This window comes from Ursus americanus, chromosome 7, assembly GCF_024610735.1.
Source record: "Ursus americanus isolate L20-20 chromosome 7, mUrsAme1.1.p, whole genome shotgun sequence".
NCBI classification, from domain to species: Eukaryota; Metazoa; Chordata; class Mammalia; order Carnivora; family Ursidae; genus Ursus; species Ursus americanus.
The window spans coordinates 77,591,061-77,604,594 of record NC_142133.1 but is presented as its reverse complement, the minus strand read 5'-3'; the positions used below and the strand labels follow the sequence as shown (position 1 = coordinate 77,604,594).

Genomic DNA, 13,534 nt, shown 5'->3' with positions numbered 1-13,534 from the left:
TTTGTCCACCCATCCATCCATCTATCCATCTTATCTGTCCATCCATCCATCCATCCATCCCTCCATCCCTCCATCCCTCTATCCATCCATCCATCCATCCATCCATCCATCCATCCATCCATCCATATTATCTATCTGTCTGTCCATCAGTCCATCCATCCATCCATCCACCCACCCACCTATCTAATCTAATCTATCAATCCACCCACTCATCTATCTAATCTATCTGTATCTATCTATCTATCTATCTATCTATCTATCTATCTATCTATCATCTATCCACCCATCCATCAATCTCAAACATGAGTTCATATCTGACTCCAGTTGAGACCACAACATACATTCTAGCATTTCCCCCATCACTTTTGTGTAGAATCTTTGTCCAACAGCAAGAAAACTCACTCCTATTACCTATAATTTACTTACTTATATTTTCAACCCTGGTACCCAGATAAGGCAGTTTCAGAATTGATAATCCATGCCCCTGTGAGAAACTCATTTATCAACTGGAGGACAGTATTTATATGCAGTTTGTGTAGCCTTCAGCCTTATGGTATCCAGTCAAAACACTTGCTGCGAGAGTTAGGTCAATTCTTTTCTTCTCCATTCACTTCAGTGTGATTCTGTGATGCATTTATAATACAGTTAAACTCACTTGTCACCGTCTGCATTCTGTCTTCACTCCTACATCCTGTTTGACTTTTGAAATTTACCTAGAGTAGTATTCTTGGCACTATACCTACAGTTTTATGAGTATTGACCAATGCATACAGTCCTGTATCCACCAACAAAGTTCCCTGTCTGGTGGGTTTCTTGTAGACAGAGTAGAGCTAGGTCATGCTGTTGTATTCAATCTGACAATCTTATCTTTTAACTGGTGTATTTAATGTGATTTCAATATGGCTGGATTTAAACTCACCATCTTGCCAGCTGTTTTCTGTTGGTGCCATCTGTCCTTGGTCGTTTGCTTCCCCCTCTTCTGCCTTCATTTACATTCATTGATGTTTTTTTTTGGTGACTCCATTTTATCTCCTTATTGACTTGTTATTTGTATCTCTTAAATTTTTTTTTTTTTTAGCAATTTCTGAAATGTTTACCATTTACATCTTTAACTGGACTTTCCCTTAAAATAATATGATAGCACTTTGTGCATTGGGCAAGGACCTTGCAACAGCGTGTCCCCAGTGTTCTCTCCTGTCTGCTGTGCTTTCACTTTCACATGAGCGCACAGAGCCCGGCTACCATGCTTGCGTTAGACCAGGGGCCGATACGCTATGTCACATGGGCCAGCTCTGGCCCACCACCTGTCTTGTAAATGAAGTCTTATTGGACAAAGTCATGCCCTTTTGTTTACATATTGTCCATGACTGCTTTTGTGCTATAAGGGCAGAATTTAGCTGCAACAGAGATTATGTGACTCAGCAAAGCCTGCAGTATTCACTCTGGCTGTCTTGCACGGTTTCTGATGAGAAGTCTGCTGTAACGCTTACCTTGTTCCTCTGGGTAATATGTCTTTTCTCTGGCCGTCTTTGAGATTTTCTCTTTGCTTTTATTCTCACCAGTTCAAGTGCGACATGCTTGTGTGTGCGCCTGTGTGTGTTAGTGCTGCTATTTCTCCTGCTTGCTTGCTTGGTGTTCTTTGAGAATCTCGGATCTGTGGTTTGCTGTCTGTCACTAATTTAGAAAATTCTAGGCCAATATTTTAAAAAATATTTCTTCTGCCCTTCTCTCTCCCTCTCTTCTCCATCTGGGACTCCCTTAGATGAACATTAGGCTGTTTGATATATTGACCCAAGCTCTTAGATGCCCTGTTCTTCCCCCCCCCCCTTCTCTCATTCTTTTTTCCTCTTTGTATTTCAGTTTGGATAATCCCTAATTAACTTACTTCAGCTTCTCTGAGTCTTTCCTCACTACCTTGAGTCGACTGATGAGCTCACTGAAGATGTTCATCATCTTCATTATGGTATTTTTTGTTTCTAGCATCTTCATTGGATTCTTACAGTTCCCATCTCTCCAGTGAAATTACGCATCAGATCTTGCATAACGTATACCTTACACGTTAGAGACTTTAACCTAATAGTTAGCTTAAAAAAAAAAAATCCGTATCGGATAGTTCCAGCATCCATGTCATACCTGAGTCTGGCTCTTAACGAATGCTGTCTGTCTCTTGGGAGCGTGTTGGTTTTTCTCCTTGTCGTTCCATATGCATCACAATTTTTTCTTGAAAGAGGACATCTTGGTGGAACTGTAGAAACTTAGATGACTTGTTTTTCTCTCCAGAAGGGGACCTGCTTTTCCTCCTGGTTGGCCTGCAGTGTGGAGGCGTGAGCTTTTGGTGTGGTTGCCCTCAGTGCACCAAACCTGTCAAGTTCCTGTTGGAACCCTTTGTGTTTTAAGGTGGGGGTGGGTTTATCAGAGAAACATCTGCTTAACTCTCATTGTTAGACCTTTCTCTTGCACTGAACCTCGGAGAGGGTTCCTTTGAATGTTATTTCCCCTCCCCTTGCTGTTCTTGTTACCCTATGGTTCTCGTTCTCATTAGCCTGACGGTGTGAGGTGGTGGGGGTAGAAATCTCTGTTGTTTTGATGAAGTCTCTGTGGAGTCTGGCTCCCTGTCCCTGGCTCTTAGAAGGCTGACTTCCTCAGCAGGTCTAATAGCAATCATAGTTTTGAAGCAGTAACAAGTGTATATAATATTTTGCAGTACCTGTAGCGACTTGGAGGTGGCAGGAAAATATTGGTGATTTCTTTGCCAGTGTTGGTGTTGGTCACAGGTCCTGTTACTACTACTGTGTTTTGTGGCCGGCATTCATGGTGGAAGGAGATACTACTAAATTTGAGTTAGAAGTCAGTGAAATGAAGATTCAGTTTTTTTCTACATTAAGTTCATAGATCGGGGCTTTCTATCCATGGATCCTTTGGAATCCTGACTAGTACCCTTGGAGAGAGAATTCACAGGATGAAGGATGGAAGGTAGTAATAATAACTTGCCCTGTGGTCGGAATCAGGTCTGTAGGGCTTCTCTCTTGAATTAACATTTGTCCCCCCCCCCCCATACTGTAAGCTTCCTGTCTGGGCTCACTGAACTGAGGGTCAGGAAAAGCCTACATCCCGGGGACAGCTGGGCTAGTGTCGGGGATGTATCATTAAAAACAAAATCTCCTCCTACCCCAGAAAACCTCTCCACAAAAGGAGAAGAGAAAGAAAACGTTATTGAATAACCATCGAACCAGAATGTGATGTCTATCACAGGCAATTGGCTAAGAGATTGCAGTGACAGAAAGAAATTTCATCCCTTTCTATAGTTGGGCTGATACAATGCATTGCATAATGTTCTCAAGTTCAAAGACAGCTAGTTCTCAAGCAGGAGGGACAGGACGGCACCATTTGTCACACACACATCATCCTAGCTTACCTGCTAATGGGGGGGGGGGGCTTCTGTGTCATAGCTCATTCCCTCTATCCAAAGGGAAAATGAAACTTCTAGTATCCTTCATGATAGGACCTTGTTACGCACCTTGGAGCGAGGCATGGCACCTGCTGAAGGTAGGTGCCTACCCCCCAGGAGTACTGGGAGAGAGACGCGAGATGTTTACGTTGCAAAGAAATGGCTTCCAGGTCCTCAAAACACGTCTGAGTTGTACGGGTGCTTATGTGGAGGCCCATTTAGCCTTAAGATTTACTTACAGCTCAAAAGGGCAGAGAAGGAATTTATGATAGGTGTGGTATCGTAAATGCTCTAAGAAAAGAGAGGCGATCTCTCTCCCTTACTGCGCCAGGGAGGATTGCATTTTTTTCTCGAATCGGATTGACCCTTACACCAGAAAGGAGCCTTCGAGCCGCAGGGGGACAGTGCCTCTCACAAGACTGAGGGGGGATGAGGCCTGGAGGGAGGGGCAGGGAAGATACCGAGGAAGGGCTCCCCCAGACGCCGAAGGAGGGGGATACCGGTGCTCTACCATCTCTGGTTCCTTGTAGGCGCGTGTTGTTGTCCTTATGGAAGATAATAAGGTTCGGCCTCGGGTGCAAGGAAGATTCAGTTTAGCTCTCCTAAGTCCAAGGAAATTGACTTTCATTCTCCTAAGTGGGTGATTCCTTCCTGTGCTAACGGAACCCAGCCAATCAATTCATCAGTGACTCAGCATGTCTTCTGAGACCTCCCTGTGGGCCCAGCACACACTGGACACTGGAAAAAAGAGAAGAATATGAGTGTATTCTCGCACGTAAATTGGGAAGTCGGCCCCACATTTGTGACACATGACACTGAGAGCTCACCATCCCCCACGCGCCTTTATTGTGTCTTCCCATGTGCTGTTCCTTCGGCCTGAAATGCCTCCGCCTGCCCACACTGCCTCTGCCAAAGTCCTCCCCTCTGGAAGGCCCAAACCTGAGACTGTGTTTGTTAGCGGGCTCCCGTGTTCTCAGTAAATACAAATAATAGTAATTATCATTATTAGTATAAGGCTCACAGAGCAGACCGTGTACGTTGTACCAGACTTTACACCAAGTGCCTTAGATCATGTATTCCTCCAAATAGCCCCACGAAACAGGCATTTTACCCCAATTTAATAGCAAAGGAAACTAAGGGTCAGAGAAGTCAAATGTGCCTTCCCCTCGATCACATAACTAGGAATAGGTGAAGCAGATTGGAAGCCCAGTTTGGAACCCCTCCCCTGGATAGCTCCTAGGCCTCCGTGTGGACCCTGCCTTTGTGCTTTTCCACAGCACATCTCTTCTCTTCTGGAAAGGCACTCAATCACATCAAGTCTGTGATATCTGGCAGATTGAAGAAGGCAGGTGCAGTCCCTGGCTCATGGCTCCCGTCTGCTCCAGCATTTAGCACTGTGTCTCAGGTCCACTAGGTGAAGGAGAATGGGATGCGAGCACAACAGGGAGCTCCCGGCCAGGGAGGGGCATGTGACCTGATGGTGGCCATCCCTAGGATGTCAGCGACCTAAGACTGCATATAGCAGGGTGAGAGGGTGACCTGGGTGGATGAGATGTTTCTCTCGGAGCATTGGAGATAGAGGATCTGAAGGGGACGGTGTGTGAAGGGGAGAGGCACATGACAGGCTGGGGGTGGCCAGACGGATGAAGGAGGAGAACCTGGGGTGGGGGAAGCAGGCTGGAGGGGGGGAGAGGTGCTGGAGTTAACCCGGTGGGAAGGGACAGTATACCAGAGAAAGTCACCATAGATCAAGGCCCATGTCCAGAATCCCTGGCTCCTTTGAATATATCATGTTCCATACACACACACACACACACACACACACACTCACACACTCACTCCCTCTGCTTGAGCTGGCTTGTATGGATTCCATCATATGGACACTTAAAAGAAATATAAATTATAGGGTGGCCCTTGGCATGGGGGGCTGGGAGAGGGGAAGATGGGCCTTGAGAGAGACCTCAGTGGCCAGGATACAGGCTGAAGGGAAGGGGGTTCTTAGAACACTGGTTCTCGGAAGTGATTGGACCCTGGAATCTCATGGGGAGTTTTGCAATATACCGGCGCTGGGTCCTTCCCCCAGAAACTGTGGTTAATGGATGTGGACCGTAGTCTGGGCGTTGAGGTTTTTTTGTTTTGTTTTGTTTTGTTTTGTTTGAGCGAGAGAGAGAAAGAGAGAGGGAGAGAGAGAACGCGCACACGCAGGGGGAGGGGCAGAGAGAGAGGGAGAGAAAGAATCCTGGAATTCTCAAGCAGCTGAGTGCAGAGCCCAACTCAGGGCTCCATCCCAGGATCCTGAGATCATGACCTGAGCTGAAATCAAGAGTCGGACACTTAACAGACTGAGCCACTCAGGCGCCCCTGGGGCATTGAGAGTTTAAGTTTCCCAGGTGGTTCGAATATGTGACCCGTTTTTGTGGGAAACACTACTTTAGAATATTAGGGGTGGGTGAGAATATCCAGTTCTAGAATGACTTTTTTAATTCTAAGAACAAGAGATGATGAGATAGATGAGTTAAAGTCCTCAGAGTATAGTTACTTTCCTCAACCAGCCCCAGGTTCTAGGTCAATAATAATTGAAGACAGGCAACCAGCAGGTGCCAATGTAGATGGCTATGGGCAAGCAGCATTTCAGTTCTGCATGTTAACAGATATTATAATTTGTTAGCAGAGCCAGTGCTTTCCTGCTTCCCTAATTGTTTTTTTAGAGCTGACAAAGGATTGTATTACAAAGCATCATAGATTTTATCTTAACTGGTAGCGAAGTTGCATTGGCCAAAAAGCCTAGTAGCAGAGCCGTTACCTTGCAGCTGGCCCAGAGCTCACGGCACTGTAACAGGCCACCGTAACAGGCCACCGGTGTCTTTGCAGGAAGCTGATTTCATTCTGAAGCTTCTCCAAGGTCGGAGGTTGAATCGCTCTGCTTTGTTTCACGGTCCAGGTTTCTGGAGGGGCTCTACCTTCCTGACTTCACCTAAGCCTAACTACCTCCCCATCTCCAAATACCTTCACATTGGGAATTGGGGCTTCAACATATAAATTGGGGGGTGGTAGGGGGAACATTACCATGCAGCCCATAGCAAATGCATTTCTCAGTTAACTCCAGATATGTTTTCTTCTCGGGTAGATTCAGCTAGGATACACTAATTCGGCCTTGCCAATGGTCGAAATACTAGAAATTTAGAAATACTAGTTATTGGTCATTGTTCCAAGTTCCCTAAGTGACCTCATTCCTGCCACCTCATCTGTCCTCCCCTTTCCCCTCCTAACCTCCGTAATCCAGCTGGACCCTGCTCCGCGGAGCCGTGTCCATTCTGATTGGCAAATGCTCAGGCCATTCCAGATGGGGTGATAATCAATCTGTGATTGGCAGAGACAATTGTTTACTGTGAGCCTGGGGACAAGCCGGGAAGGGTCAAGCCTGTAAAGTAAACTGAGACACACTGATCTGGAGCTCCCATTGCAGGACACGACGTCCAAGGTGTGTGGGCTGTTTTGCAGAGTTTTAAAAAAATTCAACTGAGTAAATTTGACAATCTAATTGGCTTTATTAAGCCATTCATGAATCAGGCAGCATCTCATCTGCAAGTTGAGAGAGGAGCTCGGAGGAGTTGTACAAAATACAAGGTTTTTATGGGAAGGAGAATGGGGCAAGAAATTAGCAAAAGAGAAGAAAGGATTGTTTCAGGCACGGTCACCTTCCCCTAGGGAGAAGGACAGGAGTTCTTACTAGGTGGATTACCTCTTCGTGCTTTAGGGGATCGAGAGGGTCTGTGTGATAGATCAGCTCTTCGGTGCTGACCAGAAAATGCCAGATTTATCGGCTTAAAATCCCACTCCTGAAATTGCAGGAGTTTTCCTCTTGGTTTGCTGTTCTGGCGGCAAGGGATTCCTCCACCTTGGGCCGGTGGCTTTCATTTTAGCAGCAGAGACCTGGGTCCTGCGGGCCCGGAGTACACCGGGAAGAGGGACCAAGGTACTTAGTCCCAGCAAAAACCTCTTTCTTACCTTGCCTGGCTCCTTAAGAATCTTCCCCCTTTTGTCCAGAGGAGAAAGGGTGTCCCAACATCTCCTGATCACAGGGGACACAGGCTGGGAGCCCTGCCGGGGCAGTCATGGGACTTGCTGTGCTCCCCCTCACCCCATCGGAGGCCAGCCAGGACCTTCCTTCACCCCTGCACACACCAGAATGTTCTGCACAGGCGGTTCACACGCCCACGGTTCTGCTCCTCCACACCTGGCCTAGATTGGCCTAGATGAGGGCCTGCTGAGGGCACCAAGCTCAGTGGAACCCTCCTCCTTGGACCTGGAGCAGGCCAAACCTGCGGACGGCCGTGTACAGCCGCGTACAGCCCTTCAGGTCACAGCCGCACTGGCCAGGGGGACAGTTTTGTATGTGTACTTGTGCGATTGGCTGTGATTCCGACCCCAACAGTCCACTCACGGAGTTAGATGCCGTGCCTGGTCTGCTCCCGGTGGAGCCCCCAGCACGCCACGCAGGGGCCTGTTCCAGAGCAACTGTCCCAGAGCAGGCCCCCTGGGTGAGCCACACATCCATGTGCCCAAGCCTGGGGGTTTCCTCGGGGCAGGAAGTTTTCAGCTGCACTGAGCATGGCTCCCATGCGTCCTCAGTTGCTCAACACACGCTCGGGGAGGGTACGTGGTGCTGTCTAATCCAGGTATCTGTTAGGGTGAGTTGGGTGGTGTGGCCTCCACGATCCAGCTGTAGGCCACCGTCAGCCCCCCCTCGTTATCTCCCTGCGAGTTCTTTTGCCCTCTTGGATGCCTCAGTCCTAATCGGCATCTCACTCCAGTTTGGGGGTGGGCCTTGGTGCTTTGGTTGCGGACATTTGTTTCCCCGGCCCACCATCCGCCTCCTCCTCTCCTTGTGGGACCCAGGCCCTCCCACACCTGCTTCTCGGCCCCCCCCCCCCCACACTGGCTTTGGTCAGCCCACCCGCCTACACCCAGGGGACCCACTCTGTCTCTGGCGGCTTTCCAGGCTGCTCTGTCCCCCGCCCTTTGAGGGGTGAGGTGGCACGAGGTGGTTCATGGTTCCCACCTGATTCTTGAGGCCCCGGGCAAGGGGATGCCCGTGCCGAAGTCACCTACCTCATCAGGGGACCCCTGACCAAGGACTGGCCTTGGATCCCAAGGAGATCCCCTCCGTTCCTGAGAGATCAAGGGCAGCCCTCTGGGGGGAAATTCACTGTTCTTTCTTTAGTGTCCCTCCTGGCCCAGGGGCATTTACAGAGTTGCCAGGAGACCAGTCATCCTACACCACCGACCATGTGTCCTGGGGTCCCCTGAAGAGGGGCGTTCACCCCTCCTGTCCCCCCTGCCCTGTGCAGAGCCCTTTCCACTGTGTGGGTAATAAATCTGGAAAAGTTCGGAGTTCCCAGGATAATGCAGTTATTATCCCTGGCTAACAGGGGGGAGGTTTCCAGCCAGAATAGGGCTGGTTTTACCACTCTCCTCACTTTTTATGCACAGAAAAGCTGCGCAGTTGGGAGTTGTCATTGTTTGGTGCTCTCTGGGTGTCCCTCCTAGGAGGGGGTCAGCAGCCTGCTGTGTCCTGGAGCTGAGTGAGCCCAGGGGTCTCTCTGGATCACAAGGGGGCTAAACACCCAACAGTTCCTTCTGGGAGTCGCCACTCCCTGACCTATGGGGTTTTTAGAATTTAAAAATCTTTCAAGTCGCCACTGTGCCATGAATTTTACACTTGGACTTTTGGGATGGACTTTTCCATCCCAAAGTGGATCTGCCTCCCATTTTCCAGATTGTGAAACTGAGTCTTTAGAATCAAGGATGTGTGCGCTGCTTTGCCCTGGCTTCACTCAGCCCTTCCTTCCTCCTCCTGCTGGAGACTGGAGCAAGTTTACTCATCTCTGGTTCCTTCTCATCTTCCGAGTTGGGCTGAAGGCGGCAGGTGCAGGGATTGGCCAAGGGGATCACCTCAGCTCTCAGGGCTGAGTCACAGCCAGGTCACCAGCCTAGTAGCTGACTACGCAGAAAGGGCCCTCCCAGGGGGACTCCAGATGGCAGGATCAGGAAATGAAATGTAATCTAGTGCTTGTTCTCTCCTGGAGGGAGGCTTGTCTGAAAAAATTTCCCCTTCGGCACCTGGCCCTGTTTAGATATTGTGGCAGTAATGGGGACAACAGGGGAAGTGCCTCCCCTGAGGTGGCAGGCTAAGCTTGACAGCCATCAGACTTCACTTGGGGTGACCTGGGGTGAACCTCAACCCCACTCTGCCCTGGGTTCATCATTTGTAGAATGAGTGCTTTGGACTGGATTTTCTTTTGTGTTTAGACCTCTAGTCTCCAAATTTTAATAATTCAAGATCTATTTTAAGCAAAGTCCTCACTTAAGTGGCCTGAAGTTGGACTTTCTTCCAGAAAGCCTTCCCATTAGGATAGCCTTGCTTCTTCTTTTTTTTTTTTAAAGATTTTATTTATTTATTTGACAGAGAGAGACAGCCAGAGAGAGAGGGAACACAAGCAGGGGGAGTGGGAGAGGAAGAAGCAGGCTCCCAGCAGAGGAGCCTGATGTCGGGCTAGGTCCCAGGACTCTGGGATCACGCCCTGAGCCAAAGGCAGACGCTTAACGACTGATCCACCCAGGCGCCCCAGGATAGCCTTGCTTCTTGACTCCGAGGCCAAATAGTCCCTGGGAGAGCGGGGAGCGTAAGAATGCTTCCTTCTGGGGCCCTGCAATTTGCCAGCAGCAGTGGGAACCTCTCTGCGCTGGTCTCTGAGACACGCCCCTGTGAAGGAATCTCATCTGTTATCGATGATCTGCTTTGTAGCCCCCTCCTCCCAAATGCCAATGGGAAGGGGTCACCTGCTTTCCTGGGGACAGGCTGCCTAGATGGGAATCACCCCAAGACCAGCTTGAACACATTCACCAATGGCCAGCTGGAAGAAGACACTTCACCTGGGCAAAGCTCTCTGGGCAGATGACCCTCGTCTTCTATCTAGAGCCAGCCTGACTTCTCTAAAGATGATTTCCCGACGTCTCCTCTGGTCAAAACCGCACTCCTGAATTTCCTTCCAAGCCTGCTTCTTCTTTGTTCTGAATCTCAGTAAAAAGCACCATTGTCCCTCAGTTGTTCAAGCTCCACATGGGGATTTAACCCTGGCCTCGCCATACGCACCCCACCCATAAGTCCACCAATCCATGGGTTTTACCTCCAAAATATATTCGGAAGTCTTTCCACTTCTCACAACTGCCTCACCCCTCCCAACAGTCTGAGCCATTATCACCTCCTTTGGTTTCGTGGAATAGTGTGTGCCATTCTACTCTGGCCCCCTATGCTCCACTTTCCACATAACAGAGAAGTGGTTTTAAAAAATGTAAATTAGATCATATAATTTTCAGGCTTAAAACCCTTCTTGGAATATCTAAACTTCTTAGTTGGCCTACAAGATCCTAAAGATTTGATCCCTGCTACCCTTCCAACTACTCCATGGCTCCAGCCCCTCAGAGGGCTGCCTCAGGACCTTTACACCTGCTGTTTCGGCTCTCTAGAAAGCTCTGCCCCTCAATCTCTGTAGGACTCCGGTGTTTCTTGTTGTTTAGGATTTCTGTTCAAGTGTGACCGCCTGTGATCATCTGATCTACACCAGGTAGCCACAGATTGTTTTCTTCATTATTCTTCCCTTGCCTGTTTCCTTGCTTGAGAATGGAAGCTCCGAGGGGGCAGGGTTTCCCATCCCTTGTTCTTAGTGTCTGGAACAGAGTCTGACCAGTATTTGCTTAATGAATGGATGAAGCAGGAGTGCTTGATCTTTCGAATAAAGGATGAAGGTGAACCAATGTTGAAAAGCTAAGTGTAAATTGCAGTTTGGCCAACAAGGCTGGCTGCCACGACATGGTTGTAGAAAGTAAGGCCTTGGAAAGCAAGGTTAAGGGACTTGCCCGGGTCCCACCGCTCTTGAAGAGTAGGGCCGAGATGGCAGCCCTCCAGGCCCTGGGGGGTTTCGGAGCGCTTTAACAGGCTGCCCTACAGCTGATGTTGCAAGCCCCCTGAATTCAGAGGCTTCCGGGAACATGTCAGTGTAGCCTCGTGAATTAAATATATGACTTTGGCTTTGGATAGGATAATCAGAAACGTGGCCTAAGGTGCCGTGCCCAACAGGAAGGCTGAGGTGGGCGGTGAAGAAAGGGCTCCCGGACTGGAGCCTTCCTCCGAAGGAGGCTCCGCTGCCTGGGGCCAGGAGGGCCCTGAAAGAGGCAGAGAGGCTCGCGCCTCGCGGGGGCCCTCGTGCGGCCCCGCTCGCCCCTCCTCCGTCCCGCCCCTCGCCCCGCCCCCGCCCCGCCCCCGCCGCCGGGGGCAGTCGGCGGTGACAGCGAGCGCGCGGCGGACGGAGAGTGTTTGCATACAAAGGCGGCCACGCGCGCGGATCCGCACGGTGAGTAGACGCCTCCGCGCCGTCCGCCGCTCGCCGAGTCCCGGGCCGAGCCGCGGCGGAGCTCCGGCCGCTACCAGGGAGGGGCCGCAGCCGCGGCAGGGCCCGGCGGGGCAGGGCCCCGAGAGCCGGGGGCGCACGGCGGGGCCGGAGCGGGGCCGGGGGACGCGGCCAACCCGACGCGGGAGGACCGAGCTCGGTCTGCGCGGCCCTTTCGTGGGAAGTGGTTTGGAGAGGGAGGTGGAGAAGCAGGCCCGGAGCCCGGGCGGCGTAGCCAGCATCCCTCGGGCCTTCCCTTTCGGGGCGCACGCAGGGCTGACCTTGACCCGCCTGGCGGACCCCGGGGGGTGGACGCGGGACCCCGGGACGGCGGGACCGGCTCCATCCAGCGGGGACGGGTGGGTTCCGGCTGTGTAGCTGGCAGTCCCTGCGGTGCGCCCAGAACTTTTATAAAAATGTGCCCCGGGGCTTAGGATTCTTGCTCTGCAGTGGAGGAAACTGAGGCCCAGGGAGGCTGACCTACGTGCCCAAGGTCACACAGCTGCTGGGAGGCAGGTTGACCAGGGTTGGAGTCAGGCTCTCAGATTACCGTGTGCTTCCTCCTCTGCCAGGCCTCCGTGCATCTTTCCTGCAGCCCAGTGGGTGCTAGGCCTGGTGAGTTCCATCACATGCCCCTGCAAAGAATTTTATTTTGGGGAAGGCCAGGAAAATGTAGGATGAAAAGTAGTGGCTTGGAAATAACTCTTAAGTGCCATAGCGCTGCAGTGTAGATAACTGGCGGATTATTTACGGGGAGAGTAGTCGCTGGAAAAAACAGATGTCAATCCAGCGTTTGACCACCAAACGGGAAACTTGAACTAAAAAACCTGGCACATTAACTCAGAGAGGTTTTGTAGCACCCAGTAGTATCCCCAGGATATTAGGAGTATTTTGGAAAAGGTGAGAGCTTGTAACAGTTTTTTTTTTTAAATCTGAGGAATGGCATGATTGTGAAATTTACTATTTATCTGTTCTATAATTTGGGTCTTATGAATTAAAATAAGCGTTTGAGGAATGGGTAGTAATTGAGAAATAAACACACACTCCCCCCCCCCCAATGTTGGAAGATCTAAGAGTTTGTTTTATGGTTCTGTATTTTGATAATTCTTCATATTTGTCAGCATTTGTGTTATCCAGCATTATTTGTTTCTGGATGTGTGTTTTGGAGCTTTTCTTCCTGTTTGTACCTAGGGCTGTGTAGTGTTGTGGAGCCGGGCCTGGCTGGAGCCTTGAACCTGAACTTAGCTCTGCCTGAGTGTGCTGGAGGCCCCTGTACAACTGTGCTCCCCATCTCAGGTCTCGTTTATCCAAATCTCATCACTCTAGAAAAGAACATGCTTCAAGGTGCAAACCTACCTGCTGAGTCTAGTTGTGTGGGACAGAGCTTGGGGGCTCATGGGAGGGGCTGAAGGATCTCTGCGTCCTGGGGGGACCTCGGGAATGGCTGGGGAGAGTCCTCCCCGGTTGGGGTGGGGATGGCTGAGCTGGCCCGGCCTGGCCAGAGGGAGGTCTGTGGGCCCAGCCCTTGCCCAGGGAACCGCACTCAGAGCCCTGGACCAGAGGGAAGGGAGGGCAGGAGATAGTTCAAGGAGGCCACTGTGGGCCTGCAGGGTGCTGAGGCTAGTGCTTTGTAAGT

General features: G+C 50.5%; 1 protein-coding gene across 5 annotated transcripts in view; it reads left to right on the top strand.

The window, feature by feature from the left end:
• Positions 1-13,534, top strand: part of LPIN1 (lipin 1) — a 130,321-nt gene that overhangs the window by 47,322 nt on the left and 69,465 nt on the right. Inside the window, exon 1 of one of the 5 annotated variants that reach the window (XM_045775973.2) lies at positions 11,774-11,862. The exons of the other annotated variants lie outside the window; for them this stretch is intronic. The gene's annotated coding sequence lies outside the window, so the exon portion shown is untranslated. Of the gene's footprint in view, positions 1-11,773; positions 11,863-13,534 lie in introns of those variants that run through there. 5 annotated transcript variants of the gene reach the window in all.